The sequence below is a fragment of the Macaca thibetana genome, chromosome 6, assembly GCF_024542745.1.
Source record: "Macaca thibetana thibetana isolate TM-01 chromosome 6, ASM2454274v1, whole genome shotgun sequence".
NCBI lineage: Eukaryota > Metazoa > Chordata > Mammalia > Primates > Cercopithecidae > Macaca > Macaca thibetana.
This window is the reverse complement of record NC_065583.1, coordinates 86,690,169-86,718,019: the sequence shown is the minus strand read 5'-3', so window position 1 is coordinate 86,718,019 and position 27,851 is coordinate 86,690,169. Positions and strand designations below refer to the sequence as shown.

Here is a 27,851-nt window from a genome sequence, read left to right as displayed (position 1 = left end):
ATATATCCCCCCTTTCATTTCTTCCCTAGTAAAATGGGGATAATAGGATTATCCACCTCAGGGTTATAAGAATTAAACCCACTGCTTGGTGCACAGTCATTTCGCAAAAACAAAAACCCAAACTATTATTGTGTACATGTTATTAATACCTTACAAAACACAGAAAGTCAACTAATTATTGATTAAGGTCCTCAAGTAATACAGATTATAATACTGGAAGCTAGAAAGCCCTTTGCCTGCTAAGATTTAGCTGAACATAGCATAACTGGGACTTTCAGCCAGCTGGTTGGAATAACACAAACATCTTGCATTTGATAGGTCAGGAGAGTTAGGGGCAGTGCCCTAAGGACACCCGTGTCAGGCACAGCAGCATGGACCATTTGCAGTCTTCTTAATAAATCTCAGTGAAGCCTGCAGCCTATTTAAATAGCAGAGAAAATTAAACAGGGTGAAATGGTAGGGAGACTCCTGGCCTCAGGGCCAGGAAACCAAGGTTCTGAGCTTTAGAAAGTCACTTTGCCTTAGTGTTCTCATATCTTGACAGAGGTCTATAAATCTAATTGTCTTGAATATTTCTCTAATATTTAAAATGACTTCATGACATTACTGTACCATCTGTTTTTTCAATGTGACATTAAATTTTGAAAACTATATATTTTACCAAATTCTTTTATATTCATAACCAAGAGGGCACCAAAAAGCACAAATAATAGTTAAGTAAGCCAAGAAATGATTTTGGACAGAATTACATAGTAACTATAGATTCAAGTTCCTGCATAAGAAAAGTTCCAAATATTGTAATACATGAAGCAGGAGCCATATCTTTTATTTTATGAGAAAAGTAGGAAGATTTCCAGAAAAAGAAAATATTTTCATTCAATTTTTGAAATTTATACCAATTATACAAAGATGATATAAATAATTGATGGTTATGATTATTAAAATATATTTTTATAAAGATAATTCTTTTTTTGGAAGTGAATTAAGGTAAATCTGACAGACATCAATACATGTAAAAGGGAAAATCATTTTTGGCTAGAGTCCATATTCTTTATATATTTAATTGTAACATTTAGGCAGTCACTAGAATATAAGCTCCTGTAAAGATAGACTTTTTGTTTTCATTCACTGTTTTACCCCTAGAGCCTGGAACAGTACTTGGGGCATGGCAAGTGCTCGATAAGTAAATATTTACTGAATTAATGTATAAATGGACACTGGGTTCCCCAATCATTCAACAGAATTCTATTTAATTATTTGTATTAGCAAAAGTTCTATAGATCTACTACATAAAACCAAGTGACTTCAGGAAAATGCATTCAGAGTTACAACCTGGGATACTACTAACAAATTTCTCCCTCTGACAAAAGAGTCTACCTTAGTACTTCTAGACAAGATTTTCTTTCCATTTGGCTATGCAATCATGAACTATTTTGGATATTATGGTCTTTTCTCTCGGACCTTACTTTATGTTTGCCTTTTCTGAGGGCACTCATTTGACTTAGTGTGTTCTGGCCTCATGGATGGGACTCAGATTATCCCATTGCTAAATATGACCAATTGTAATCTTTGTAACCTATTGAGCAGATATATTTTCCCTTCTAATGTCCATTCATTGGTGTTAGGTTCCTCGTCTTATTCAGAATGAATTTCCTTGTAATGTCCATGTATTGGTGTTAGCTGCAGGCCTGTCATCCACAGAAAAAACTTCCTAGATGACAATCCTGCAAGCAATCAAGACATCTCTCATGCCTTCTTCTTCTCTAGGTTTAACATCACCACTTACTTCAAGCATCGGTTACACATTATAGTTTCTAGGCACTTCCCCATTGTAGTCATCTTCCTCTTACCATATCCAAATCAACACATCAAAAACTTTCTTAAAATATAGCACTCAGAACTGACACACACTTATCATAAATGCCTGTGGTATTTTTATATGTCCTAATAACACGGGTACCAGAACATGGATTGGGGAAAGACAGAGGAGAGAGAGAGACAAAGGAAGAAATAATGTTCATTTTAGGAATTCTGGCAATGGAAAAACCATCTCCTTTTCTATTGTGGTTTTAATAATCTAATATTTGGGTAATTGAGTGAGGAGCTCCTACTGTTGAAAATATATATTTTTAAAACATGAGGGCTTTGAATAAATTGTAAATACAAAAGCATTTATTTTTCTTTTTCAGCACGTAAATGAAGATTTCAAAAGGTTAAAGAACATGAACACAGATTAACAATAAAAATGTATTTATTGAACAAATACGTTATGAAATATTAGATGTCTGAAAGTAGAACAGCCAATCATTTATTCAACATAATATTAGTGATGATTCTACTTCCTGTTAGCTGGTGAGGCTCCTCTAATAAAGTGAGCCCTCAAAGGAAGAAAGGAGATTTTTAGCTCATTCACTCCACACTGAAGCCTCTTCTCTCTTCTCTCTTTGGAAAGAGATCAATCTTCTCCTCTTTCCTATAAAAAAAACTGAGATAACACAAAAGACCTGGCCTTTAGTGTCCCACTAGAGTAGTAAGAGAAATAAGGCAGCTGGAAGAAACCCAAGGAAAGCCAAGACAATGAAGGATCTGTCCATGGTCCTGATTACACATTTTCAGAGGTATGGGGGAAACAAGAGATATAATAATGCATTAAAATGGAATGGAAAAAGAAATCAAGAAACAATTTTTAAAATCTCTAATGTATTCACAGAATACAAAAATAAACCATAAAATGTCTAGAATTTGTCCAGATCTGCATTTCCGGACTGCTTTTTGCCTCTGTGGGTCATGGAACGAGGACCTGCAAAAAATTTTAGAATTTTTTGATGTAAAAGTGTAGTGATAAGGACACTCACAAATGTCTACACAGTGTTGAATTCCTTCACATCCTTCACTACAGCACCCTTTCTGTATTTTTTCCTCTCTGTCACATAATCTCGTCACATCTCCCCCATCTCTCCTTTTAATAAGGAAACTTAGGCTGTCTACATTTTACTCTCATGGAATACATACCCAATTCCAAACAAAACATCTACCCCTACATTAGTTATCCATGTTCATTAGAGACTAGAACTATTCCAAGAATTTGGTGGCTTTCTTTTTTAATCATTAGATGGCTGTTGTAATTTACAATTAGAATTCAATACCAGAAAATCTTTAGGGGGCATTAGCCAAATGGTAATAAGTACACACAACCCCCTTCATTAGAAAGAGAACACTGAGAGTTTTACTCATTATCCTGCATGTTAGAAGCTCTTTGTCAACTGGCCTTGGGCTGTTAGCCACGACTGTGGGATCCCTCAAGGAGCTGCTGCAGTGTGGTACAGTAGAGAGAAGAGTATTTGAATCAGGCCTAGGGCATCCAAGCTCTCTAGTCACTAGCTTTGGGACCTTGGGCAGGTTACTAGATTTCTCTTAGTTTTGTCATCTGAAAAGAGAAAATGATACTATTTACTTGGCAGATTTGAGAAGCAATTAAGCTGATGCTTGACACCTATAAAATGCTCAACAAGCATTACGTGTTATGACAAGCAGGAATTCATTGGCTTACACTACATATAATTTTTTGGCCCTTCCAGTGGCTTATCACTTTTCATATACTACCCTAGAATCTATAGCTAATGATTGTTTCAAGAATAAGAGCTATGCTAAAGGAGTCATGCCAACTAAATAGAAAGAGATGATGAAATGAGTGCCACTTTCAGTTTTTCATATTTAATTTGTGGTGACTGAGTGCAGTAATGACCCCCATTTTTCCATGTTTCCCTGTATCCATGACTTTTATAATAGCCTCCCACAATGACTGAGATTAGGCATATAACTTATTTTGGTCAACGATAGAGTAGCAAATATGATGAAAACAGAGGCTTAAAAAAACATGGGGCATAGTTGCTCCATCACCCCAGTAGAAAGCCAGACAGCATCCAAAGCAAAGCCACCTAACAGACCAGAAGCCAAAGACGCAAGAGTGAGCCCAGCTAAGCCTAGTCCAAACTGCTACCAAAATCATCACTAAATAAATGATAGTTGCTTTAAGCTACTAATTGTGGAGCGGTTTGTTATACAGCAAAGGCTCACTAATACATATTATTCTATCTCCAAGGAGACAATGTGGTAGGGTAAAACACAGTTTCGACCAGAAGCCCAAAGAAGTGATTTCAGTTCAATTTCTGCTATCTGATCATCATAGGACCCTGTGCAAGTCAATTATTCTCTTTTCCTTTAGTCTCTTACCTATAAAATGGAGATGGTTACACCAGCCTATTTCACAAGTTGGCTGTGGAAAAGCAAGTGATATATGTGAAGATGATTCATCAAAAAGTACTATATTATTAATATAATGCTTTTCTTTTTTTTTTTTTTTTTTGAGACAGAGTCTTGCTCTGTTGCCCAGGCTGGAGCACAGTGGTGCGATCTCGGCTCACTGCAAGCTCCGCCTCCTGGGTTCATGCCATTCTCCTGCCTCAGCCTCCCAAGTAGCTGGGACTACAGGTGCCCACCACCATGCCTGGCTAATTTTTTGTATTTTTAGTAGAGATGGGGTTTCACTGTGTTAGCCAGGATGGTCTCGAACTCCTGACCTCGTGATCTGTCCACCTCGGCCTCCCAAAGTGCTGGGATTACAGGCATGAGCCACCGCGTCCGGCCTATGCTTTTCATATTATAAATTATTATTAAGAAAATTACACAGACTTTATAAACTTAATAAGTCAATATGATCATTGTTCTTTGAGCAGTTGTAGAAGACAGGTGGTGTTCTTTAGGGTGAACTGTATTTGGTGAGGAATGGAGAATTTTTTGGTGGGAAATCCTAAGAGTTAAACAGAAGAGTTGCAGTTAAAAGTTTTACTAATAATTGAAACAAAAAATCTAGATCTTTACAAAAATTCATTATTACTAGCAAATGGCTGAAACATTAAAGATTTTGTGAACTCAAGTTAAAACAATTCAGTATTAAAATGTTAACAATTTCCTAACAATCTTATTATGCCCCTATATATGAAAAACAGCTTGTTCGGAACTAGTAGTTTCATGAATTCTAATTCTTGTTCATAGTCTTTGTTCATTTTTAAATTCAAAAATCTTTTATCTAAATCAGTATTATCTTGACTATGATATTAGTAGCAACATCGCAATATGCAATTTTGAAGTATCTATTTGGGTCAGGCTTTAAAAACATTCTAAATTTTAACCATAAATATTCAGAATGAGGTTTTTCTTGAAAAGTTTTAATTTACCACAAGGTAAATAGACTGGGCATGGTGGCTCATGCCTCTAATCCCAACACTTTGGGAGGCTGATGCAGGAGGATTGCTTGAGGCCAGGAATTCAAGACCAGCCTAGTGAGACTAGGTTACTCACTAGGTAACTTAGTGAGACTTTGTCTCTACTAAAAATAAAATTTAAAAAAAAATGTAGCTGGGCATGGTGGCATATGCCTATGATCCCTATGAGCTACTCAGGAGGTTGAGGCAGGAGGAACTCTTGAGCTCAGGAGGTTGAGGCTGTAGTGAGCCGTGATTGTACCACTGTACTCCAGCTTGGGCAACAGAGCAAGACTCTGTCTCAAAAATATATATATAACATAATTTCTCCTAACAAGTATCTTATCGCATATTGCATAGACTGAACTTTAAGGAAAAAGTCCTGAGAGGCAGGCTGGGAAGGTAGGGACTATTACCTTCCTTTTACAAAGGAGGAAACTGAGGCTTAGGAGTTTGAGACTTGTCTGAAGCAAGTCTGAGTGGCAGAGCCAAGTCTTCTGCTTCCTAATCCAGTATGCTGTTCCCACGAAGCTCCACTGACTCTAAGGTAAAGGGTCTTAGATTGAATGTTGATGCTTTAAAGGTATCAATTATTTAGGTACTGATTATCCAATTCATAGATTTTCCATATCTTTTTCTTCTCTTCCCCCTTCCTCTAGGATAACTACTTTTGCATCAGTACAAGGAAATGGAATGCCACTTAGGTGTTCTGGTAAAGGTTTGGTATGGCAAAGAGGCCAAAAGCTAATGGCAGAAACGAGGTTTGCGGAGCCAATTTTATTCTTCCTTTTTCCCACTATCTTACACGACTCTGAATAATCAAAAGTTGGCCATTCATAAGGTTTCTATTAAGTGGGGTTTTCTTCTGTACAAAATGTTTAGAAGAGGTTAGCAAGGGGGCTGTAAAGGCAAAGATTGGAAACTGAATGAGCCAATTACATTTTTACAGAAAAAAAGCCCTACTTTTTCAAATAAAGATTAAACAACAACAACAAAAAAATCTGTTCTGCTGAGAAGTTATGTGAAGGTGGGGCAAGGCTTTTCAGTCACATTAAACAAGGCATACTATACAAAGTAGAGTGAGCAATTCCAAATTTTAAGATTTTTATAGCAACACTATTTCTTAGGAGGTGCAAGACATGCATGTTTTTGATTTATTTGAGCCTGGGGTTTTATGAGTCTCAGGCAGGACTGGGCCATTCACATCATCCCATCAGTTGATGCTCTCGTTGGAGTGCAGTGGAAGATGCCTGCATCCAACAATCATTCAGTACGACACATGACAGTATCCCTGGGGGAGCCCACTTCAAAAAAAGCATTTAAGTTGGAATATTGAATATCCTATTCTTTTGCAAACCACAGTATATTTTAAAAAGAAATCTCATCCAAAATGATTAACACTTCCTACTGTTCAGGAAAAAAGCCTGCCCTTTCAGACTAACAGCTGTGGATCATTAGCTCTCCAGTGATGAGATGTGTTTGATGAGTATTTTTCTTTCTAATTAAGAGATGAGATTCTCTATTTGACTGTCTCTTCAGAAAGAAGTGAAGAAAAAATTTTCTGCCTACATGGAAAGGCCATCTCCTACAAAACAATTAATTATTTCAGAGTCCTTTTAGAAAATCCTTTTCCTTCCTAATTTCAATTCATTTTTTTCTTAAACTTAACATACATTTACACTCAGACCTTCACAGTATTAACCCATTTTTTACCCAACCTTCACCCCCTAATGTTTTCCTGTATATTTCATCATTCGATAATATCTATTTCAGAAAAAACAGAATGAAGAAATGTGCCAAAAGTGCGTATATGCTTAGAAGAGTTAATCTGGAAGGACTTTTTTGGGTCCTAACACAGAACATTTGGTATGAGAATGTTTCTTGATGTGAGAGAGACCTCAAATTAGAAAGATAACAAATACACAGGATATGCCTTTTGAGGAACTAGGCAATGATTAGGGGGAAAATTCAAGGTGTTCATTAATATACAAAAACTGGTTATAGCAATGAATACTTAAAAGGCAATTATTTTAGCTCTACCAATAAGATTGGCCTCAAAGAAGAGAGCTGGATAAAGTGAGACCTAAAATACACTGCTTTTCTTTTTGAAAAAGCCATCATCAGAGTTGGCAAAGAGGTAAAATTTCTGAATTGCAAACTTGATTGAAGAGAAGGATAGTCAGAAGCCAATGAAAGCACTGTTTGTGAATTAACCCCACCAATTGTCTCCTTAAATCCTTTTTGGCACAAGAAAGGGAATATAAAAAGAAGGAGGATCAACTTTCAAACATTTCGGTGCTGAGCTGCCACTTTTCTCCCTAGGGCACATTTGGAAATATGCAGGGATGTTTTTAGTTGTCACAATGACTAGGGTGGGAGAAGGGAAATACTGGCATTTGGCGGGTGAAGCCAACGTGAATCACTCTGAAATATGTGTGACAGTCATACCCAATGAAGAATTTTCCTGCCCCAAATGCTAAAAGCACTCCTCTTTGAGAAAAGTTGTCTGTTTCTCACATAGATAATAGAATATTCTATAATTAACTTAGAAAAGAAGAAACTATATGTATATATACAAGTGTATACAGAAAAAAAAAGCTAGGTATTATTTCCTATGTGATGGCATGAATTATGACTTAGAGTAAGTCAGTAGCAGAGAAAAAAAATTGTCCTTATAAGCATTTGCACTAGATATTCCTATTAATGTTTAACATTCCTTAAAAACATGCCTAAAGGACTGGAGGTGAAGCCCTTATGCCCATTTACACTCACTCAAATTAAGTCAGGCTCCACCACATCACCAGAGTCTTCAGAACCTAGTCTTCTGGGAAGGGGGTGGTTTTGCCTTGATTTAAATAGCCAGATGGCACCACCACCTGTTCAAAGGTCTTTATTTCTGGTTGGTTCCACTAAAGGCTTTTGTACCACCTCCATTCAACAAGGGAGAGGAGGTAGGCAAAGTGAACCTAATTAATTCCTAGCATAACGATAACCTTTTCAAGGTGGTTTTAAAGTATGATGTGTTGCTCTTTTGAAGAGAGGCTTTGCTTTGTTTGGACAATTTTCTAAAATACACGGTAGCAGGGAATTGATGGCTACCTTAGACCCACTGAATCGTTCCAACTTATTTTGCTATTTCCTGTGATCATGCCACAATGATACAGTGAGCATTAATATGCCCAAAAGAGCCTCATGTACAGTGGCATCTCTCCTCTCTCTTAATTAGAATGAAAACTGCCTTCTTTTGACTAGTTTCAGCCAGATACCAAACTGACAAGACTTGATCTGTTGTGTTTCGTTTTGTGTGTGTGTGTGTTTCTTATGTGTAGAGAAAAAAAAAAATCAAAGTGCACTATCTACCAAATGCCTTTATATTGAGTAGGCAAAATGTGTCAAAAGAACTATCTATCTCTGTTCTGGTAACAGGATGAGGTATATGGGAAGGAGTAGAAAAAAAGTGAGAAATTGGTTGATTTATTGGCAAGCTGTGACTTGAATACATATACTGAAACTTTATTTATTGATGGTGTTGAAAAAACATTGTTTCTTCGGGTTTACTAGGATGAACAAATATACATCAGAAAGTTCCAATTCTTTATATTGTGAAAATGTATGCTGGGTTTTTGAAGTTGCTATCTGAAACCTAAAGTCTACAATCTTAGTACATCAATGCTTTTTTGAAAAACATAGCTTGACTCTATCTGTTAAAGAAGCGAGTGTGACAACTAGATAGGACTCATTTGAAGATATGTTACATACAAGCCACGAAAGCACCCAGTGAAGAATCTCCACAACAAAATGGACCCAAACAACCTCAAAGATGGAGCTATCAACTAATCATAGCATAATGCACACTACTTTCCTTGATGGAGATATTATATCAATAGAACCTGCCAGACAGAAGGCTTGGGAAGTTATTTATTTATTTAAATTTTTTTTTCAGCTTACAAGTTGTACTGATAATTTGTGTCATTTTTATCAAAGTCAGAGATGAAAGGCTCTGGCTTTGCTTTGAGAACACTGACAACTCCAAAATGTAAAGCCCAGAGTATGTCCAACTTGAGCATCACATAACCACACATGAATAACTGATAAGAAATTCCTGCAATGTTGTGAATTTAATGTTAGTAAAAGTTTGGATGTAGAATGAAAATGACAAATGCTTATAGATGCCTGGAGAATGTTGATTCTCCAAGGTCCCTTTCATTAGAAATGAGTCCGTTACCTTTATAGCTTGTAACACCTACCATGGTATCAAACACAGTTGATGTTTTAATTTTAACAGCTTTATAATTCACAGAAGTTCAGCTCATTCAAAATCAGGCTGCAAGCAGAGTCATTTTTGCAGACTACAGATCAGCACGTATTTATTATTTTAAATGACCAATTAAGAGGAATTGATATTATGTGGCCTGTGAGGAAGCTGCTGGAATCAAGTAACAATAATTCTAAAAAATGCTCAAGAACTACATCAAAGAAACATTTAAGAATGAGTTAAGGCTGTTAAGCTCATTGAAGCTTGCCTTTCTCTAGTGCCCTGTTTTCCCAGGATCCAACTTTTTCTCGAAAGACCCACAACTGTCTCACCAGTGCTAGGGAACTCACAGTCCATGCTTTAATTATTTTCTAAGGAAGACAAAAAAGGGTTTTAATGTTGGATCTCAGTGTATTTTAGCTTTTCTTCTTATGCCTCCAATGAAAAAGATACCTTTTTCATGATACTCTAATCATTACATGATGTGCTGATATTCTTTCCTGCCTTTCAAGTTTTCAAATTATTGTTTAACAAAATTGCTACATTCACTGTGATCTTTTATTTCAATGTATTTTATAGAAATTGACAATTTCTATATATTTTCTAAGGCATTAGAAGTGAGGTAAACATTTATTAAAGCTTATCAAATGCAGTTTCCTTTTAAACTTTTAAAGAAATGAATGTTACCACTCCTATTTTTGAAATCAATTTTTGATCAGTTCCCCTTTGTGTATATAAATGCTGTATCTAGACACACAAATCTCATACCAATGTTTGCTGATGTACAAAATGTAAAATTTTCCCTAAGCTTGAAATCTGGCTTTAAAGCTATCTCCATCATGAACAGGTACAATATTTAGGGCAACAGCTGGCACTTCAGTTGCTCATGGGGGGAACCTCCCTCTGTTCTCTATACTGTGCCAGAAAATAGGATACCCAGCTATCTAACAAGCCAAACACATGTTAGTAAAGTCTGTGATACAAGTTACTTTAAAAATTAGTCCTTCAGTCTTTACACCTCCAGCTCTATCTCACTGAACAGGAATGTCTTTAAAAAAGCAGATGATCAATTATGGTAATTCCTTTTTTTAGTAGCTGATGTGCAGAGTGTTGAATTCTGCCAAGTTTTGGGATATCTGGTAGCACTCTGACTTTTTTCCACTCAAATTATTTCACTCAGATTTATCCAACTTATCAAGACTCTCTTCCCTGGGCTACTGACTTCTGATCTTTCTTTTTTATCCTTCATGATATAACCTTGCAGTTTTTGTTGATTATTCTTTGTCCGGATTTAATATCTTCATTTAAATCTGAAAATCACAGAGCCAAAGTCAGAAAGTGTGTTTTTAAATTTTCGCCCTCATAAATAGATTTAAGACCTAATAATATCGTATATTTCAGCTATCGTTTATCAGCTTTTGAAACTTCGTCTCCCATTCCATCTTATAATTTTCTAATTTTCTCCTTCACTGGTCTCATTCCCCCAATCCCTCTGTTCTGGAAAAACTTCAAGAGTTATGTTTAGCAGCTCTAGCTATGTCTGAACAGTTCTCTTTGCAATTCAAATAATCATCTTAGGCTGATTTTAACAGCCTTCTTTACTCCATTCCATCTTTTACCCTTGCTGCGTAATGTTTACTGATGAATGTCTTTCTCCCATTTATTTCTTAACAGCTCTAAGTGGTCTAGTTACTGCACGGGAAGCCTAAAGGTTTGAGCACTAAGTATACATTTCTCTTGGCTATTTTCCACACCTCTAAACATTCTCTTAAATGCAATGGGGCTTGTGTTTCAATGGTAACAGAAGTTATCAGAGAACACTAGTTTAGACAGCAAGCAAGCCGAACTCCAACTGTTCAAACAGCCTGACTTTTACAGTAAAAGGAAAGGCCCTGGGCCAAGACCACTGAGATGAGCAGGTATTTTTAGTTCACTTGTAGGCCAGCTCTAATGTAATTCTGAAATGTTTTCTTCAAACCAAACCCGACTTTTTCAGGGCTGTCCAAATCTGTTTTCTTTTATAGCAAGTACAAATTCTTGGAGCAAGGGAAGCATGCGTATCATTTGCAATGCTGCTGCACGTCTATGGTGTTGATGCCCGATGGCTCAAATTAGTCCGCAAAACAGATGAGCGCATTGTAATTAGCTCTTGTCAAACTGTTAGAAATACAAAAACCAATTCCACTGTAATAAAAATTATGAAAAAGAAAAATCTCTCCTATCATTTTCAGCCAAAATAGTTCCTGAAATGTCTGTAGTTTAGGATTCCAGAGTTCTAAAAGAAGGCCATTTCATTTTCAGAAAAGCTTTCACTTCATTGACATGGAGATGCCGAGATGTATTATCTTTCAGGCATTTTTCTCATTGTAGCTGATTGCCCATAAAGCCTCGTTTCTAAAAATGACCTGTCAGGAGTGGACATATTTTGTTGAGCCACACGGCACTGATGTACGATTCTCAAGAAACATTTATACTTCTCTGAGTACTGTTTTAAACCAAATTTCCTGAAGTTTTTAAAATCAATGATTTACTGTGATCAATTTTCCAGAATAATTGAATATTGCATTCTATTTAAACAAAAGGGGATGTTAAGCAGGCATTAATCATAGGTTCAGATGTGATGTCACACTCTCACATGATGATCCTCAGTTTCTTGATGACAATTTACTTGGATATTCATTGTTGGGACAGTGACTCTAAAGACTACTTTGCTCAATCTTTTAAATTATTCACAAGCTTCAGGAAGGTTTTAGATGTCTCTGAAATTTAATGTCCTCTCAAGGAAAAATGTGAGCTATTAGTAGATGGCTATTGTAAAAAGCAAATGTAAATACGAACCAAAAGATGGTGCTGTTTGTGATTAGGTCAAGGATACAAACAACAAAAACAAAAACCAAAACCAAAAAACCCTTCTACATGTCTTCTGAAATTTTCCAAAGATAAATTCAGGTGTATTTGTGGGAATGAGCACAATAATGTAAAATTAAACTATATTTAAAAGTAATAAAATTACTATATACAGAAAATTCAGGTGCACATCTGTAGTCTTAGCTACTTAGGAGGGTGAGGTAGGTGATCGCTTGAGCCCAAGAGTTCAAAACTGCAGTGCACTGTGATTGAGCCTGCGAATAGCCATTGCACTCCAGCCTAAGCAACAGAGTGAGACCTTGCCTCTTACCAAAAAAAACAAAAAAAAACAAAACAAAACAAAAAAAAAACCAAGATGATACAAAATGGATAATAGAACTAAAACCACAAAACCTCTAGAAGAAAGTATCTGTGGCCTTGGGGTAGGCAAGGTATTTATTCACAGATACAACACCAAAAGCATTCTCTCTCTGTGTGTGTGTATAAATGTCTGTGTGTGTGTATGTGGGGGTGTGTGTGTATATATATATGTGTATATATATATATACACACACCTACATGCAGTATATTAAAAAAATTTGGCCATATTAAAGTTAAAAACATTTGTGCTCCAAGAGACACCCTTAAGAAAATGAAAAGATAAGCCACACATTGAGAGAAAATAATTGCAAATCATATATCTGATTAAGGACTTGTATTCAGAGTATATAGGGTACTTAAAACTTAATCAAAGACAAAAACCCCATTTAAACAATGGGAGAAAGATTTAAATAGACAGTTGACCAAATAAAACAGCTGAATGTCAAATAAGCACATGAAAAGATGTTCAAAATCATTAGTTACTAGGGAAACATAAATTAAACCACAATGGGATACCACTTCACACCCACTAGAGTGGCTGTAATCAGGACAGAAAGTACTAAATGTTGGTGAAGATACAAAGAAACTAGAACACTTATATATCGTTGGTAGGAATGTAAAATGGTATGGCTACTTTGGAAAACAGATTGTTAGTTTCTTAAAAATGTAAACATACATTTACTACATTAACCAATTATTCTATTCCTATCAAAGAAAAATGAAAACATATGCCTACATAAAGATACATACATGAATGTGCATTGCGGCACTATTCATGCTATTCCCTAAATAGAAACAATCCAAATGTTTATCATCTGGTAAATCGATAATCATAATGTGCTATATCCAAGGAATACCATTCAGCAATAAAAAGAAGATACCTGTAATCCCAGTACTTTGGAAGGTGGATCACTTGAGTCCAGGAGTTCAAGACCAGCCTGGGCAACATAGTGAGACCTTGTCTCTACAAAACAATTTTAAAAATTAGCTGGGAGTGGTGGCGCATACCTGTAGTCCCAGCTAGTCACCTGAGCTTGGAGTTCAAGTCTGCAGTGAGCCATAATTACATCACTGCATTCCAGCCTGGGCAACAGAGTAAGATCCTGTCTCAAAAAAATAAAAATAAAAGAAGACACTACTGACACATTCTACATCATGAACTCAAAATCACCACACTAAGTGAAAGAAGTCAGATGTAAAGGACAAAGTATATGATTCCATTTACATGAAAAGGTCAAAAAAGGCAAATCCCTGGGGACAGAAAACACATTAGTGGTTTCCAGGAGCTGGAGATGGGAATGGGGAGGACTGTATCAGTCATGAAGGATCCTCTGAGGTGATGGTTGTACAACTCTGGAAATTTACTAAAAACCAGTGAATTCTATACTCAAAATGGGTGAATGTTATGACATACAAATTGTATTTCAGTAAAATAAAATTTCACCTATTCTTTATATTTCATTTAAAATAAAAAGTGCTAAAAGTAAATACACAATACACAAATAAATAAATCAAATAAAAAGTGCTAAACTTTTGTGAAGGTAAATTCCAATACAAATAACTGAGAGAAACTAGGCTGAGAAAATTAATGGTAAGGAATCTTGGGTATATCTTGCCAACACTTCCAAAATATTTTAAAATGTGAGTCGATGACACTATCCACATGATGATTCTTTGGACAGTTGGTCCTCATTTGAGTTCGGAGAAGTTTCACTAAAGCCACTACAAAATAGCTAAAGCAAATATCAACATCAATCTTTGCTAATTATAATTGGAAAAGCAGGGTCCTAGAGGCAGGTGATGGAAAGTGGCAATATAATGCTACCACCATACGGTGAGACTATCATGCAACTGTAACAGTTCCAAATTCCTATGAAAAATATAATCAGTTAAAAAAAATTTTTTTTGAATGCCTTACTTTCTAAATAAGAAATGGCTGAGAATATGAAAAAAAAATGCTAAGGAAAACTCAGTGAGAGAAGACATGGAAAGAAATAGAAAAGGAAAGAAGTACAGCTTAGCTCAACACACAGAAAGAAAAAAAAAGTTAAAACAAAAACAAACCTTGGCACAGGAGAACGAGGATAGGGTATTCAAAGTCATCTTCTCTGCCCCGAAGAAAGCACTACTGGATAAATATGACAATGTTTTCTATTTCATAATCTTGGGTGAGGAACACTTTTAATTTGGGCCTAGAGTCTTAGGTTTTCATTTGCATACCTCAATGGTCTCTGTTGCCAGGTTACCTATGGTACCACCTGTATCAGGAAATAAAACTTCTTACCCCCACATTCATCTACGGGAAATACAGCAGGAACACATGTTAGGAGGGATTTGTTTTATTTTTCCGGTCAGCAACAGTCAGTGCCTCCCTTAGGTTGGTTGGGTTTGTTTTTCTCAATATATTACATCAAAAAAAATAGAAATGAAAACTGCTGAACACAGCAGGACAAGTTAAATACACCTGAAAACTGCTTCCAACTGTTTTTATGCCAGCACTTCTAAAATTCTAGGATAATCCTGTATCTTCCTATACTGCTACAAAACATTTCTTAATATTTTTCATGATAAAGCTTAATACATGTGTTTGTAAGCTAAGTTATATAATATCAAGCATGGAAAAGCAGGTGGGCCCTGGCAGATTTCCCGTTGTTTCTACAGCCAATTTTTCCATCTATCAATTGCTGCAATCTAAACTGCCTCCGTGTTCTGCTGTCAGCTTTTCTGGAGCTATTCTATCTCCCAGGGAGACAGGTGTGGCTTTGTTCTCCAAGTGCACGACACTGGGCAGAATCCAGCTCCCCTTTCACTAGTTCACTGTTACGGCAACATTGCACTTCTTTCATTTATGTCTTTGCCTTTCAGATATGTTTGACCACACTCCTGTCCAGCAGTGTTCACCATATTTCTCGCTCTAATAAAGACATCCACTCAGTGGCAACTCTGGATTCAGGGTTTACTAGTGTAATAAAGAGACAGCAATGTGTTTCCTCTTTTCTAGCTTTACATCAGTCTTGAGGAGGCATGGAATAGTGTACAGCCTTTAAATACCAGTTAGAAAAGAACACTGGCTCAAGACTGTCTTGGTCTCAGTCTCATCGCCAATTAGAGCAACGGTAAATGGAATAGAGTTGGTGTCAAAGAGAGGGCAACATGCTACTTAAAAGCAAAACACATATCATACCATCTATCACGAAATGCTCTGGGTTGTCTGCATAGCTTTGTTTTCCTCTCCTTTATGTCTAGTTTATGCAAAACGGAGGGTAACTGGCATACAGATGGGGAGGAAAAGTCTAAAAAGGAAAACACGAAAAGGTAAAGTAAAAAGGGCAGAATAATGCTAAGACTTCTCCCATAAAACAAGTAAGCTCTTTTTAATTGAGAAATTTTATGGATAATGAGAGCCCTAAATCAGCTGAAACGTTTTAGAGTTCAAGGTAAAATAGATATGTATAAATGTGTTTGCCAAGTGTGTACATGAATATAACATCTTTGTGTATATGGATATAACATAAGATGTGCGTATACAAATTTATATCATATGTATATTTATCTGTCCTTTTATTTATTCATCCCATGGGAAGTGTGTATCCATAAATATTAAGTAATTATATGTGGGCCCCTCTTCCTCAACTGTAAAATTAATATATCAATTCAACTATACTATGAAAATTCATTAAATGCTGTTACTGTTTATCTCACTTCTAAGAAATATTTTTACATGAATTAACATAGTACTGTTAATATATTTAAGGATTTTTATTATTTTGAAACCTAAATAGGAATTAAATATGAAGCTGGATTTAAATAATTTAATTAAATAAAATTATTACCATGAAAGAATAATTATAACTAAGCATTTCTATGCCCCAGAGGATCATTTAACTTCTTTCCCTTTTATCAATTTCAATTATATGTTTTTATTTGTATTCCCATATTGCAGATAGAAAAACTGAGTTTTGGGTGAGGCAAACATTTTCTATCACGTGCAATGGCAATCATTTCTAATCTCTACTTCACAATCTTATTTCCAAAAATAAGGTGGTAAAATTTGACAGGATTTTAAACAATTTTTATAGCCTCTCTTCAAGATTGTATGAAAAAATTCTAAATATATATTTAAAGATTATTGAATATAAATGAGTATACTTATTTAAGGGTATTATTTTATTAATGTACTCTAAAAATTTCTCCTTGTCCATTAAATAATGTTTTTTTCTTCTTTTTTCTTCCTCCCCATTTTAAGATCCATTTTAAAGACTGTGTTAAAGATAAAAGGTGTCAAACCTAAGAAATGCTCTTGATAACAGGTACTGAAAACCTGTAACAGAGAAGCCCTATATCTTGTTGAAAATCTCTTATCATCTCAAACCTTCAAGACTCACCCAGTGCTTTGGCACAGCTAAACTGTGTCTGGGCTGGGCGTGGTGACTCATGCCTGTAATCCCAGCACTTTGGGAGACCGAGGCAGGCAGATCACAAGGTCAGGAGATCGAGACCATCCTGGCTAACATGGTGAAACCCCGTCTCTACCAAAAATACAAAAAATTAGCTGGGCGTGGTGGCGGGCGCCTGTAGTCCCAGCTACTTGGGAGGCTGAGGCAGGAGAATGTCGTGAACCTGGGAGGCAGAGTTTGCAGTGAGCCAAGATCGCGCCCCTGCACTCCAGCCTGGGCGACAGAGTGAGACTTTGTCTCGAAAAATCAAAAAAAAGAAAAAAATTATCTGGGTGTGGTGGCATGCCGCATGCCTGTAATCCCAGCCACTTGGGAGACTGAGGCACGAGAATCGCTTGAACCCATGAGGTAGAGGTTGCAGTGAACTGAAATCATGCCACTGTACTCCAGCCTGGGCGACAGAGCGAGACCGTGTCTCAAAACTAACAAACAAACAAACAAAAAAACTGTGTCTGGCTTACTATACAGAAGAAGTTGAAACTTGCTACTTCTTAACCTTTGAACTCCACCATCTTTTTGACAATTACAACGGTCTCAGTCCCCTGAAGCACTGATTACTATCAAAAGTACAGTGCTGGTTTCTGAGGGATTTTTACTATCGTTTTATTGTTTCTTTTGTCAGAATTGAGGTTCTAGGTATATTCTAGTTGTACTAATCAGACTTAATCTGCAATACAAGTAAGTTAGTATGGGGAAGGCAGCATGTTTCACCAAAGATCAGTGTATCGATTGTATTTAAACATATTTCCTCTTCTCATCTGAAACATTGTTGGTTCAGATATATGATTATGGCCCTTATTGGGAACTGTTGGCCGATCCACCATCTCTCTACGATTGAACTCTCTTGTTCTTCTGTTCAGCACTCTGATTTTCCTTGGGGAAACCCTCCCCCACTTTTAGTTGATGGTTTCTGGTGGTGCTAGTTCCACCCCTGGCTCCATGTGGATGGACATTTGACCCAGACCTGGTCAACAAGAGTATCAGCTGCTCCTGGTTACAGTAATTGGTTCAAGGATGGGCCAATCAGAATAGTGAGACTCGACTGTGGGTCTTTGGAATTACAGAAAAAGAGAATCTTTTTTCCCCTGACCAAAAGCTAGAAGAATGTAAACCTGAAGATATTTATTGCCACTTACAGGAAATCCTGTCTAAGATCATTGCTAATGCAGAGGAAAACCAAGTCAAGAAATGGCAAGAAACTAAGTTCTGATTGAATTATTTTAGCCCCTGAAGCAGACATATCTGAAAGTATGATTTGGCCTTCCACAGGTACACATACAAAAGTAAGTTAAAAAGACCATTTAAACATCTTGGTGTAATTCTTACAGATTTTGAAAAATCTTAAATTCATCCATCACATCTGGCCCCCATTAGATTTAATTAGAATCTCTGGCAGTAGGGCCCTGGAATCTGCATTTTTAGTTATTCCCTGAGTGTTTTAGGTGATCAGCTAATTTAGAGACCTATTATGAGTATTGACTAAAAATTCTCATTCTTCTCGAACACCATCAACAGGCCATATGGAGTTTACATACTGCACTAGAGGCTTCCTAGAGAGTAGACTATAAAACAGATAAAGTAGGTTAAGGGCTACAATTACTCTCCTTCTGATAGCTGTGATGGCACTACCCTTTCTCTCCTACAGTCAGGAAAGAGAAGAGATTGCAATTATGTGGTAGAAACTTTAATGAAGGAAAGTCTTCTTTCTTCTTCTCAATGGCATCCTGGTAAATTAAAACTGTCTCTAATCCAATCTGTGTTCTGGAAAATGTGAGACTTACCTTTCTGCTACCTGTTTGACTAGAACTGGTCAGACGGAATGACTGGATACAACTTAATTTGAAAGAGAACACCCAAGATCTTACCAAATCCAATTTTTCTCATTGTCTTAGAAAATTCAGATAACCTATATGGAAGGAATTGAATTTGTTTGTTAGGTCTTAGAATTTAGAACGAGGGGTTATTTTAGTGTCATAATTTCCTAGGGTGTAAACGCAGTGAGTGAGGGTGTAGATTTCCAAATCTCAGTTGACTTGGTTGGTTTCTTTCCCCAGTTACATAAAGCAAGATAAACTACTTCAAATTAATTAATTAATTAATTAATTTGAGATGGAGTCTCGCACTGTCATCCAGGCTGTAATACAATGGCACCATCTTGGCTCACCGCAACCTCTGCCTCCTGGGGAGGAGCTGGGATTACAGGCATGTGCCACCACACCTGATTAATTTTTTGCATTTTTAGTAGAGATGGAGTTTCGCCGTGTTGGCCAGGCTGGTCTCAAACTCTTGACCTCAGGTGATCCGTCCACCTCGGCCTCTCAAAGTGCTGGGATTACAGGCATGAGCCACCGCACCTGGCCTAATTACTTTGAATTTATACTCCTCGTCTCTGATTGGCTTCCCTTAGCACTCTTTAGCGTGCAGTTGTTCAGAAAGGTTGAGATAAACACAATCTTCATAGATTTCCTGCCTTCACATCTGCTTAAGGGTGGTTTCTTTGCAGAAGTGTTCATCTATGTCAATTCTAAGGGTAGACAATAAGTCCAATGTGGCCATCGCTTTAAAAAGAGGTGATTATTTATTCTCCAAAATTATCGACCTTTTTATATCACTAGACATTCTGAGTGAGTCTTCTCCATGATAATTCACCAGTCAACCTTCTCAGGCCAAAATTTTACCTAACAGCAGGAGGATTCTAGGCAAAATATTTTAACAGTGACTCCTGCAGCTTTTAGGAAAATTGGCCACAAACAATATATTTTCAGATAGTTCATTCTGGAACTTCTCAAGATGGACAGAAATCCATTATAGACAAGCTGCATGAAGTCCTCTGGGCACCAATGATTAATGATCCTATAGAACCTGTCCTTTTGTGTTATCCTGAGTTGGGTTTTGTGGAAAAGTTGTCTTGATGGATAAGAATTTTCACTGAGATGAAACAGGATGTGTTCTACCCTCTTTTACACCATGTGGCAACTTCTTTTTAACTTGTACCTTGACTTGTCACTTTTGACTGACCAGATGCAAAGCAAAAGGAAACAACAGAAAAAGTGTTTCCTAACATATTAATGTCATGGTTTTATTGTCACAAAATAGGCGTGAGCTTAAAAACAAATATCTGACTATTTAATCAGTATTAAAAAAAAAGCTCAAGATTAATCATTCTAAAACCCAAATAATTATTTTTGGCAGATGCTATGAAGCACTCAAGTTAGTTACAGTCAACCACTCTGAACAGGATGTTATCACCAAAGCACAGCAAGTTTTGGCAGAGGACTCACAGGAAGTTATAAGGTTAGCTGTTCAGTGGTTGCTCTAATGGGACCTTCTTTATGCCTATGGTAGTGGGAGTTTCATAACACCTTCTTTAACATTTTTTGCGGGCTAAAATAATCACAGTCATGCTCTTTGGCATAGAATTTTGAGGTTTGTGAGAAAAAATCTTGTCCCATTCTCAGCCCATGTCCATGTGGAGGCGAGGTGGCATTTTACAGATTTATGTTTTGGTTAGACTTCTCAACTTTTAAAAGAGTTGTCAACTATATTCCCATCTCAGCTGAGGCTTAAAGCATGGTCTGTCCCTAATTGGCAACAGAATATTTGCACTCCAAGTACTTGTCAAAAGAGGATAACGCTGAACGCTTGCTGCCCAGTGCCTATCAAAAATCAGTTGTGAGAAATTGTATTTATGGAAGGTTGCCTGAAGGACATACATTCCTTTTTAGATCTTCTAAATTGTATTTTTGGATTTAGCCAAACCATTTGAGAGTAACATACTTAAACCCCATAGCTATGTTACCTCAATAGTTATTGTGTCCCTGTGCCTAGCACTGAGATAGGCGCTTTTCATACTTGAGTAATAATCTTTAAAATAACTATGCAAGGTAGGGGTTAATATCTCTTTTCCAGATCAGGAAACACTCCCAGCACTGTCAAATAGCTTGCTCAAGGCCACCCAGCAAGTAAATGGCATTTTACACAATTCAAACCAAGTCTGTCTGGCTCCAAATTTCATCGTCTGTATATAGTGCTAGAGTTGCTTTGACGGAACTGCATTTTGGTGTTGCAGCAGCAGCCTCTACTGAGGGAAGTTACAAGAAAGAATTCTACGAAACACAACATTGTATTTAACTCTGGAGATTTTGTTCACATTATACAGTGTCAACTTTATAAAGGCTCTTGAATAAGAGCTTTTGAGGTCTTAGTACTGGAAACAGTTGGGCTTACACTGAGCAACTAATAGGCTTAATATAGAAACATCAAGAAAATTGTGAATCGTGTATCTGATAGGGTTTCCCTCCATCGACCTTCTGGGAAACACAGATCCTACATTTTGACCTTCCCCTGTCTAGTACTTGAGCTCTGCATTTTACGTGCCACCTTCAGCCCTAGAATTGTCGTATTTTTTCCTCCTGTTCTCTAACAATTGGTGTGATTCCTTTATTTAGATATGCAACTTGTAATACTGTATGTATATTTGTAATATATTTCCATTACTTCCATATTTTCCCAGTACAAATAAAAAGCCTACAGTTATTAAGCATTTAGTATGTTTCAGGAACTGTGCTAAATGGCATTATACTATACAATTGTCCCTTGGTACACCCCAGGGATTGGTTTCAGGACCACCCTCTGATACAAAAACCTATATGCACTCAAGTCCTGCAATCGGCCCCGAGGAAACCGGGTATATAAAAAGTTGGCCCATCCTATATGTGGGCTTCATTCACATCCCCCAGAGACTGTATTTTCTATCTGCATTTGGTTGAAAAAAAATCCATATATAAGTGAACCCTTGCAGTTCAAACTTACGTTGTTTGAGGGTCAGCTGCATTTTCTTTTTAGTAACTGTGAATTACGTTATATCATTAGCCCCATTTTACAGATGAGTAACACGTGGCTCAAAGAGGTTTCAATATTAGGTTGCTGCAAAAGTAATTGCAGTTTTGCCATTTAAATTTTTTGCATGGTTTTAATGTCTGTTGAAATAATTAATTAATTATACTTTAAGTTCTGGGATACATGTGCAGAACATGCAGGTTTGTTACATAGGTATACACGTGCCATAGTGGTTTGCTCCACCCATCAACCCATCGTCTACATTAGGTATTTCTCCTAATGCTTGTCCCCCACCCCCAAACAGGCCCTGCTGTGTGATGTTCCCTCCCTGTGCCCATATGTTCTCATTGTTCAACTCTCATTTATGAGTGAGAACATGTGGTGTTAGGTTTTCTATTCCTGTGTTAGTTTGCTGACAATGATGGTTTCCAACTTCATCCATGTCCCTGCAAAGGACATTAACTCATTCCTTTTTATGGCTGCATAATATTCTATGGTGTATATGTACTGCATTTTCTTTATCCAGTTGATGGGCATTTGGTTGGTTCTAAGTCTTTGCTATGATGAATAGTGCTACAATAAACATACATGTGCATGTATTTTTATAGTAGAATGATTTATCATCCTTAGGGTATATACCCAGTAATGGTATTGCTGGGTCGAATGGTATTTCTAGATCTAGATCCTTGAGGAATCACCACAGTCTTCCACAATGCTTGAACTAATTTACACTCCCAACAACAGTGTAAAAGTTCTTATTTCTCCACATCCTCTCCAGCATCTGTTGTTTCCTGACTTTTTAATGATCACCATTCTAACTGGCGTGAAATGGTATCTCATTGTGGTTTTGATTTGCATTTCTCTGATGACCAGTGATGATGAGCTTTTTTTCATGTTTGTTGGCCACATAAATGTCTTCTTCTGAAAAGCATCTGTTCATATCCTTCACCCACTTTTTAATGGGGTTTTTTTCTCATAAATTTATTTAAGTTCCTTGTAGATTCTGGATATTAGCCCTTTGTCAGATGGATACTTTGCAAACATTTTCTCCCACTCTGTACGTTGCCTGTTCACATAGTTTCTTTTGCTGTGCAGAAGCTCTTTGGTTTAATTAGATTCCATTTGTTAATTTTTGCTTTTGTTGACATTGCTTTTGGTGTTTTAGTCATGAAGTCTTTGCCCATGCCTATGTCCTGAATGGTATTGCCTAGGTTTTCTTCTAGAGTTTTTATGGTTTTAGGTCTTATGTTTAAGTTTTTAATCCATCTCGAGTTAATTTTTGTATGAGGTGTAAGGAAGGGGTCCAGTTTCAGTTTTCTGTATATGGCCAGCCAGTTTTCCCAACACCGTTTATTAAATAGGGAATCCTTTCCCCACTGCTTTTGTCAGGTTTGCCAAAGATCAGATGGTTGTAGATGTGTGGTGTTATTTCTGAGGCCTCTGTTCTGTTCCATTGGTCTATACATATGTTTTGGTACCAGTACCATGCCAATTTGATTACTGTAGGTTTGTAGTATAGTTTGAAGTCAGGTAGCGTGATGCATCCAGCTTTGTTCTTTTTGCTTAGGATTGTTTTGGCTATATGGGCTCTTTTTTATTTCATATGAAATTTAAAGTAGTTTTTTCTAATTCTGTGAAGAAAGTCAATGGTAACTTGATGAGAATAACATTGAATCTATAAATTACTTTGGGCAGTATGGTCACTTTCACAATATTGATTCTTCCTATCCATGAGCATGGAATGTTTTTCCATTTGTTTGTGTACTCTCTATTTCCTTGGGCAGTGGTTTGTGGTTCTCCTTGAGGAGGTCCTTCACATCCCTTGTAAGTTGTATTCCTATTTTATTCTCTTTGTAGCAATTGTGAATGGGAGTTTGCTCATGATTTGGCTCTCTATTATTGGTGTATAGGAATGCTTGTGATTTTGGCACACTGATTTTGTATCCTGAGACTTTGCTGAAGTTGCTTATCAGCTTAAGGAGTTTTGGGGCAAAGACAATGGGGTTTTCTAAATATACCGTCATGTCATCTGCAAACAGAAATACTTTTTGACTTCCTCTCTTCCTATTTGAATACCCTTTATTTCTTTCTCTTGCCTGACTGCCCTGGCCAGAATTTCCAATACTATGTTGAATAGGAGTGGTGACAGAGGGCATCCTTGTCTTCTGCCGGTTTTCAAAGGGAATTCTTCCAGCCTTTGCCCATTCAGTATGATATTGGCTGTGGGTTTCTCATAAATAGTTCTTATTATTTTGAGATATGTTCTATCAATACCAGTTTATTCAGTGTTTTTAGCATGAAGGGGTGTTGAATTTTATCGAAGGCCTTTTCTGCATCTATTGAAATAATCGTGGTTTTTGTCATTGGTTCTGTTGATGTGATGGATTACGTTTATTGATTTGCATATGTTGAACTAGCCTTGCATCCCAGAGATGAAGCTGACTTGGTAGTGGTGGATAAGCTTTTTAATGTGCTGCTTGATTTGTTTCGCCAGTATTTTATTGAGGATTTTCGCATTGATGTTCATTAGGAATATTAGCCTGAAATTTTATTTTTTTGTTGTGTCTCTGCCAGGTTTTGGTATCAGGATGATGCTGGCCTCATAAAATGAGTTTGGAAGGAGTCCCTCTTTTTCTATTGTTTAGAATACTTTCAGAAGGAATGGTTACCAGCTCCTCTTTGTACCTCTGGTAGAATTCGGCTGTGAATCCATCTGGTCATGGCCTTTTTTTGGTTGGTAGGCTATTAATTACTGCCTCAATTTCAGAACTTGTTATTCATCTATTCAGGGATTCGATTACTTCCTGGTTTAGTCTTGGGAGGGTGTATGTTTCCAGGCATTTATCCATTTCTTCTAGATTTTCTGGTTTATTTGCATAAAGGTGTTTATAGTATTCTCCGATGGTAGTTTGTATTTCTGTGGGATCAGTGGTGATATTCCCTTTATCATTTTTATTTTGTCTATCTGATTCTTCTCCTTTTCTTCTATATTAGTCTGGCTAGCAGTCTATCTATTTTGTTAATCTTTTCAAAAAACCAGCCCCTGGATTCACTGATTTTTTTTTAAGGGTTTTTCATGTCTCTGTCTCCTTCAGTTCTGCTCTGATCTTAGTTATTTCTTGTCTTCTGCTAACTTTTGAATTTGTTGGCTCTTGCTTCTCTAGTTCTTTTGTGATGTTAGAGTGTCAATTTTGGATATTTCCCACTTTATCCTGTGGGCATTTAGTGCCATAAATTTCCCTCTAAACACTGCTTTAGCTGTGTCCCAAAGATTCTGGTATGTTGTGTCTTTGTTTTCATTGGTTTCAAAGAACTTATTTGTTTCTGCCTTAATTTTGTTATTTACTCAGTAGTCATTCACAGGAGCAGGTTGTTTAGTTTCCATGTAGTTTTGCAGTTTTGAGTGAGTTTCTTAACCCTGAGTTCTAATTTGATTGCACTGTGGTCTGAACAATTTCTGTTCTTTTGCATTTGCTGAGGAGTGTTTTACTTCCAATTATGTGGTTGATTTTAGAATAAGTGCTATGTGGTGCTGAGAAGAATATATATTCTGATGATCTGGGGTGGACAGTTCTGTAGATGTCTAATAGGTCCACTTGGTCCAGAGCTGAGTTCAAGTCCTGAATATCCTTGATAATTCTCTGTCTTGTTGATCTAATATTGACTGTGGGGTGTAAAAGTCTGCCACTATTATTGTGTGGGAGTCTAAGTCTCTTTGTAGGTCTCTAAGAACTTGCTTTATGAATCTGGTGCTCCTGTATTGGGTGCATATATATTTAGGACAGTTAGCTCTTCTTGTTGCATTGATCCCTTTACCATTATGTAATGCCCTACTTTTTTTTTTTTTTTTTTTTTTTTTTTTTTAATCTTTGTTGGTTTAACGCCTGTTTGTTTTTTCCAATTTGAGAGCAGGTAGTGTTTATTAACTGACCAGCTTAGAAAAATAATCATGGTAGACAACTTAGTTCATTCTTCTAATAAGCTTGTTGATCTGGTCCTCCCTGTTGCCAGCATCTCCACCTTCTACAAAATGGGTGGTCTTTTACTTCATTCTGCCTCATGGATAAGATAATTTGAAGGCTCACAGGAAGTTATTTCCAATAGTATAGATCCCATGTATCAGATCATCCATGCAGATGATGCCATATTTACCAAGAGATTGAGCAATCAAAGCATTATCTGTTGAAGCAATTCACTTCTTATTGATTTTGCTATAACCATGCGTGTACATTAGTTCATTTAATAACTTTAGATTTGGGTACCCCCATGCAATATATGGCTCTACAATCCTCAGCATGTTAACTGAAGCCTTGTTGAGCTTCACAAAGGTTCCACTGATGGTTTGGCGAAGGCAAAGAAGCTGCAACACCTTTCAGACCTTTTGGCTCACACCATTGATACCTCTGATCTCGATGACAAATGCCGATCTGGGTTCTGCAGGAACACAGAAGTGGCCAGCTTTTCTTGCCATCCTCGCCATTTGAATTTCAGTTCCGTACATTTGCCTATATTCCTTGTGATAGCGCTTCACTTTTTCATAGATAAGCTTCCTCCTTCCCTTTTAAAGCATCTTTTGGGCAAACTTCTTTCTTAGGCACTTGGTCCTCAGCTCTACGAAATTCCTTCGCTTTTTCTTGAGGGTTTCTGGCACAGCAGGAATCTTCTTCTCTTCTATACCCTCCATGGTTACAGCTGGAAAAAGGGGAAGTTGATACATGCACTTAAAGTTTGTTTTATCAGAGAGTAGGATTGTGACCCCTGCCTTTTTTTTTTTTTTTTTTTGCTTTACATGTGCTTGGCAAATCTTCCTCCATCCCTTTATTTTGAGCCTGTGTGTGTCTTTGCTTGTGAGATAGGTCTCCTGAATACAGCACACTGATGGGTCTTGAATCTTTATCCAATTTGCCAATCTGTGTCTTTTAATTGGGGCATTTAGCACATTACATTTAAGGCTAATATTGTTATGTGTGAATTTGATCCTGTCATTATGATGCTAGCTGGTTATTTTGCCTACTAGCTGATGCAGTTTCCTTATAGTGTCGATGAGCTTTACATTTTGGTTTGTTTTTGTAGTGGCTGGTTCAGGTTTTTCCTTTCCATATTTAGTGCTTCCTTCAGGAGCTCATGTAAGGCAGGCCTGGTGTTGACAAAATCCCTCAGCATTTGCTTGTCTGTAAAGGATTTTATTTCTCCTTCATTTATGAAGCTAAGTTTGGCTGGATATGAAATTCTGGGTTGAAAATTCTTTTATTTAAGAATGTTGAATATTGGCCCCCACTCTCTTCTGCCTTGTAGGGTTTCTGCAGAGAGATCTGCTGTTAGTCTGATGGGCTTCCCTTGTGGGTAGCCTGACCTTTCTCTCTGGATGCCCTTAACATTTTTTCGTTCATTTCAACCTTGGTGAATCTGACGATTATGTGTCTTGGGGTTGCTCTTCTTGAGGAGTATCTTTGCAGTGTTCTCTGTATTTCCTGAATTTGAATGTTGACCTCTCTTGCTAGGTTGGGGAAGTTCTCCTGGATAATATCCTGAAGTGTGTTTTCCAACTTGGTTGCATTTTCCCTGTCACCTTCAGGTACACCAATCAAACGTAGATTTGGTCTTTTCACATAGTCCCATATTTCTTGGAGGCTTTGTTCATTCCTTTTCATTCTTTTTCTCTAATCTTGTTTTCACAGATATCCTTTCTTCTGCTTGACTGATTTTGGGATTGACACTTGTGTACACTTCACAAAGTTCTTGTGGTGTGTTTTTCAGCTCCATTAGGACAATTATGGTCTTCTCTAAACTGGTTATTCTAGTTAGCAA

At 37.0% G+C, this 27,851-nt stretch overlaps 1 protein-coding gene across 12 annotated transcripts in view; it reads right to left on the bottom strand.

The window, feature by feature from the left end:
• Window positions 1-27,851, bottom strand: part of MCTP1 (multiple C2 and transmembrane domain containing 1) — a 594,209-nt gene that overhangs the window by 94,375 nt on the left and 471,983 nt on the right. The gene's annotated exons all lie outside the window — the stretch shown is intronic.